The sequence below is a fragment of the Chiloscyllium plagiosum genome, unplaced genomic scaffold (assembly GCF_037043375.1).
Source record: "Chiloscyllium plagiosum isolate Xiang-an unplaced genomic scaffold, Cpla_swu_hap1 HiC_scaffold_3, whole genome shotgun sequence".
In the NCBI taxonomy this organism is placed as follows: Eukaryota; Metazoa; Chordata; class Chondrichthyes; order Orectolobiformes; family Hemiscylliidae; genus Chiloscyllium; species Chiloscyllium plagiosum.
In genome coordinates, this window is record NW_028270141.1 from 43178240 (window position 1) to 43185426 (window position 7187).

The 7187-nt window shown below is 48.9% G+C and overlaps 1 long non-coding RNA gene across 2 annotated transcripts; it reads right to left on the reverse strand.

Annotated features, from left to right (window-relative positions):
* Window positions 1-4344: 4344 nt before the first annotated feature.
* LOC148150574 (uncharacterized) lies at window positions 4345-6132 on the reverse strand. 2 transcript variants are annotated; one of them, XR_015751796.1, is made up of 3 exons: window positions 5955-6132; window positions 4810-5726; window positions 4345-4525 (listed from the first exon to the last, which is right to left on the reverse strand). It is a non-coding gene; the product is annotated as an uncharacterized LOC148150574 (long non-coding RNA). The 2 variants fall into 2 exon arrangements; XR_015751795.1 differs by lacking the exon at window positions 5955-6132 and having other exon boundaries at window positions 4810-5835.
* Window positions 6133-7187: the final 1055 nt, after the last annotated feature.

A 7187-nucleotide genomic window follows, 5' to 3' on the forward strand; every position in this document is an offset into this window, starting at 1 on the left:
ACACACAGACACACACTCTCCCACACACACAGACACACACTCACACATAGACACTGTCACTCACACACACGCACTCACACACACAGACATACACTCTCCCACACACAGACACACACTCACACACACAGACACACACACACTCACTCACACACAGACACACACACACTCTCACTCACGCACACACACTCACACACACAGAGACACACATGCATCCACACACACACCCACACACAGACACACCCACACCCACACACAGACACACATGCATCCACACACAGACACACACACAGGCACACACACACCCACACACAGGCACGCATGCATCCACACACAGACCCACACACAGACACACCCACGCCCACACACAGACATACACACAGACACACACACAGACACACACACACCCACACACACACATAGACACACGCACACAGAAACACCCACACCCACACACAGACACCCACACACCCACACACAGACATACACACAGACACACCCACCCACCCACACACAGACACACACACACACAGAAATACACACACGGACACACCCACAGACATACACACATGGACACACCCACACACAGACACACACACAGACACACCCACACCCACACCCACACACAGACACACACACAGACACACCCACACCCACACACAGACACACACACAGACACTCCCACGCCCACACACAGACATACACACAGACACACATGCATCCACACACACACCCACACACACACATAGACACACGCACACAGAAACACCCACACCCACACACAGACACCCACACACCCACACACAGACATACACACAGACACACCCAACCACCCACACACAGACACACACACACACAGAAATACACACACAGAAACACCCACACCCACACACAGACACCCACACACCCACACACAGACATACACACAGACACACCCACCCACCCACACACAGACACACACACACACAGAAATACACACACGGACACACCCACAGACATACACACATGGACACACCCACACACAGACACACACACAGACACACCCACACCCACACCCACACCCACACACAGACACACACACAGACACACCCACACCCACACACACACCCAGGCACACACACACCCACACACAGACATACACACAGACACCCACACACAGACAGACACACACACACACACATATATACACGCGCATACACACACATCCACACATAGACACACACAGACACACACACAACACACAGACACACACATATATACACACGCATACACACACAGACACACACATATATACACGCATACACCCACACAGACAAACACCCACACACACACATACTCACACACACACCCACATACACACATACACACACACCCACACACAGACACACACATACACACACACATATATACACACGTATACACACAGACACACACCCACACACACACATACTCACACACACACATACACACACACCCACACACACAGACACACGCATATATGCACGCGCATACACACACGCACAGACAGACACGCACATATATACACGCACATACATACAGACACACACCCACACACATACTCACACACACAGACAGACACACACATATATACATGCACATACACACACAGACACAGACACACCCACACACAGAGGCACACATACATACTCACACACATAGACACACACACATACAGACACAAACATATATACACGCACACACATACACACACACCCACACACAGACACACACATATATACACGCGCATACACACACAGACACACACCCACACACACGCACCCACTTACATACATACACACACACAGACACACACACACACTCACACACACAGACACACACACATGCAGACACACAGACACACATACACAGACACACACACATGCTCACACACAGACATACACACAGACACATACACACACAGACACACACATACACACCCATACAAACACATACCCACGCACGTACAGACACACAGACACACACTCCACAGACACACACATCCACACACATACAGACACACACACATACTCACACACACAGACAGACACACAGACACACACACTCACACACAGACACTGTCACTCACACACAGACACACACTCTCCCACACACACAGGCACACACTCACACATAGACACTGTCACTCACACACACGAACTCACACACACAGACACACACTCTCCCACACACAGACACACACTCACACACACAGGCACACACACACTCACTCACACACAGACACACACACTCTCAATCACGCATACACACTCACACACACAGACACACATACGCACACAGACAGACACACACACTCACTCACACACAGACACACACTCACACAGACCACATACACAGACACACACATAGACACACACACACTCTCACTCACGGACACACTCACACACACAGACACACATACACTCTCACTCACACACACACACTCACACACACAGACACACATGCATCCACACACAGACACACACACAGACACACATGGATCCACACACAGACACACACACACACACAAACACACAGAGACACACATGCATCCACACACACACCCACACACAGACACACAGACACACCCACACCCACACACAGACACACATGCATCCACACACAGACACACACACAGGCACACACACACCCACACACAGGCACGCATGCATCCACACACAGACCCACACACAGACACACCCACACCCACACACAGACATACACACAGACACACACACAGACACACACACACCCACACACACACATAGACACACGCACACAGAAACACCCACACCCACACACAGACACCCACACACCCACACACAGACATACACACAGACACACCCACCCACCCACACACAGACACACACACACACAGAAATACACACACGGACACACCCACACACAGACATACACACACGGACACACCAACACAGACACACACACAGACACACCCACACCCACACACAGACACACACACAGACACACACACACACATGCAGACACACAGACACACAGACACAGACACACACACATGCTCACACACAGACATACACACAGACACACACACATACACACACAGACACACACATACACACCCATACACACACATACCCACGCACGTACAGACACACAGACACACACTCCACAGACACACACACCCACACACATACAGACACACTCACACATACTCACACACACAGACAGACACACAGACACACACATCCACACACACAGACACACAAACAGATACACACCCACACACACACACACCCACATACACATACTCACACACACACTCTCACTAACACACACTCACACACAGACACACCCACCCACACACACACTCACACACATACACATGCTCACACACATACTCTAACACACACAGACACACACACACATACTCACACACACATACACACAGACACACACACATACTCACACACTCTCACTGACACACACACTCTGTCACTCACACACACACCCATCCACCCACACACACGCACGCGCGCACACACACTCTTACTCACACACACCCACTCACACACAGACAAATACTCTCCCAAACACACAGACACACACTCACACACAGACACTGTCACTCTCACACACGCACTCACACACACAGACACATACACAGACACACACTCTCCCACAAATTCACTCACACACAGACACACACTGACACACACAGACACACACACTCATACACACAGACTCTCACTCACGCACATACACACAGACACACATACACAAACAGACAGACACACACTCACTCACACACAGACACACACTCACACACACAGACACACACACAGACACACACATAGACACACACACTCACACACACTCTCACTCACGCACACACACTCACACACACACTCTCACTCATGCACACACACTAACACACACACAGACACACATACACACATAGACACACACACACTCACTCACACACAGACACAGACACATACAAAGATACTCACATAGACACACACACACTCTCACTCACGCAAACACTCACACACACAGATACACACACACTCTCACTCATGCACACACTGACACACACACAGACACACATACACACAGACACACACACACTCACTCACGCTCACTCACTCACGCACACACACACACACTCTCACTCACACACACACACTCTCACTCACACACACATACACACACAGACACTCTCACTCACGCACACACACACACACTCACACACACACATACACAGACACTCTCACTCACACACAGACACACACACATACACACGCCTGCCTCATCTTGTGGTTTTCAAAAATGGAACTCCAATTCAGCCAGTGTGCTCATTCCCAACTTTTACTGATGCTTTTTGTGTGGGTTGGTGAATGACAGTCCTGCAGACAGCACCTTTCAATTCCAGAAATTCAGTACATCATCATTATGTCCATGTCTTAGTTTCTCTGCGGGCACTTCTCCTACATCTTTTGACATCTCCTGCAGCTTTTCTTTCGCTTTGCGCCTGAAAATGACAGATACAAGTCATTCTGCTATAACGCGCGTTTCGTTAACGCAAATGAGCTGTAGCACAATTGACAAACTGTTTCTAAAACACAAACTTTTAAAAGGTGTATTGGCTGTAAAGCAATTACATCGCCAACACTTGAAGCATTGTTTCTATAGGGTGATTGTTTCCTATAATGCGGGGTTGCACAAGGACACCACCATCGCATTATCGAAGACCCACCCGCAATTGGACATTTCAGTTACAGTTGATGAAGCGGCCTACAGAATATTTCACATTACCTTCAACTAATGTCTTCTGCTGTATATTATCCACCTTTAATGATGCTCTGTGGTGTGTGCTCCACATTCTCACTACAGCCTGACTGCAGAGAGAACTCCTTGATTCTTCGAGTGGGGAGGTCCGGCCTTCATCAATTCTTCCTGTCCACGGCTCCTCTTCGGCCCAGGCTGGTACTGTCTCTCTGTCTCTGCCTCTCTCCCAGAGCCCATACTTCAAGGAGCGGAAGTTCCATTCCTGTGCCCAGACTGTCTCTGATGTGTGTGACGGTTTCCCTGACATCGGGCCTGACTTTTCCCGTGTGGTGAAGCCGACCCGAGGCACTCTCCCTCACCATTGCCTCCTTGCTGCCACTCTTTCTCCAATCTCTCTGGTTCACTGCCCATCCCCGTCACCTGCCCATGGGGTTTTAATCTGGAAATACCGCTGATGCCAACAGATGCCCAGCGAGCATCGCGGCCCTAACCAGCTCCCAGACATGGGCCTGGTTCACCGTTGAGTGAGCTTTCTCCATTTTCAAGTTTTTAACTCAAAGGCCTGGGGTTTGGGGGAATAGGGGTGTGTTCAAGAGATCCCAAATTATTTTCCAGTCAATAAGGTATTTTGTTTGAAGTGTACTCATTGTTGTGAGGTGAGGACGCTGGCATACTGCGAGCACCCACAAATAATGACCATAATTAAGATAAATATTGACCAGGCCCAACCCCATATCCCTCCCAGACCCTTTGAACTCCTGAGATTACAGTGAGAGAGCTCAGTACAACACTGATTGTGTGTTATTCTGAAATTGGATATCATCTAAAGCCCTAAAGATCGCCCTGAAACAGAGCCATTTCTACCAGGAAATCACCTTCTCTCCAATTTTCTGAGGCCTCTGTAAGATGTTACTGTGTGCTCTGACCACAAGCCAGAGAAAGCACTGTCAGAGAAAAGAAATGAAAGTAAATGATTTATAAACACACGCCGTCCACACTTGGTGACTCCCTTTTTGTTCTCGGTATTACAGTTTGTGCCACACATGCAGCTTGTTTTTCAATGCTGCTAACGCCTCCCCTCTGCATTCAGCTGCTCATAAACCACATCCTGCTCCTATTTATATGACACATCACAGCTCTCTCTATACTCTCCACACTACACAGAGACTCACACAGAGGCTTTGACATTCTGTTCCTGCAATGTGTTCCCTCAGGCCTTCTCGAGTAGGCCTTTCTGGTCAGACCATCAGATGGATGGTGGATGGTTAAGGAACCTCCTTCAAGGAATCTCACTTGTGTACAGAAGGTTGATCTTTGAGAACACGATTTACAAAGATTCATAATTCCCAGACACACAGCAGGTCTATGTGTTCATGCTACACACACACTCACACACTCACACACACAGACACACACACACCCACACACAGACACACACACACCCACATACAGACACACCCACACACAGACACACACTCACCCACACAGACACAGACACACACAGACACACACACACGCAGACACAGACACACACACTCACCCACACAGACACAGACACACACAGACACACACAGACACTCACACACACAGACACACCCACACACACACAGATACACCCACACACACAGACACACACACACCCCCACACATACACACAGACACACCCATACACACACACTCACACACACACTCACACACACACACAGACACACCCACACACACACAGACACACACACACACACACACACTCACACACACACAGACACACACACACACACACAGACACGCCCACACCCACACACACACACTCACACGCACACACGGACACACACACAGACACTCACACACACACATTCATACACAAACACACACATTCATACACACACTCACACACAGACACACACACTCACATAGACTCACATAGACACACACAGACACACACACACCCACACCCACACATTCATACACACACTCATACGCATGGACACACACCCCCCCACACACTCTCACACTCTCACACACAGACACACACACAGACACACATATATAAACACACACATTCACACACACACACATTCATACACTCTCATCACACACACTGTCATGCACACACACACACACACACGCACAAACACACACCTGAAGTTAGAAGATTGAGCAGCGATCTGATCAAGGTGCTTGAAGTAACTCATCCTTTATTTACACAGGGAGAGGCCTCACCAGTGGTCCAGCTCCCTCAGAGTCGGCTCTCTGAGTTAAAATGATGTCTGACACTCCTGTTTATATCTCTCAGCCAGGGTTCCCTGAACGGACGAGATGAACTGCCCCAATCAGGGAACTCATATTTTATGAGGTTCACCTAACTGATCTCATTACAGTGTTGATAATGTTTAAAGGATACAGTA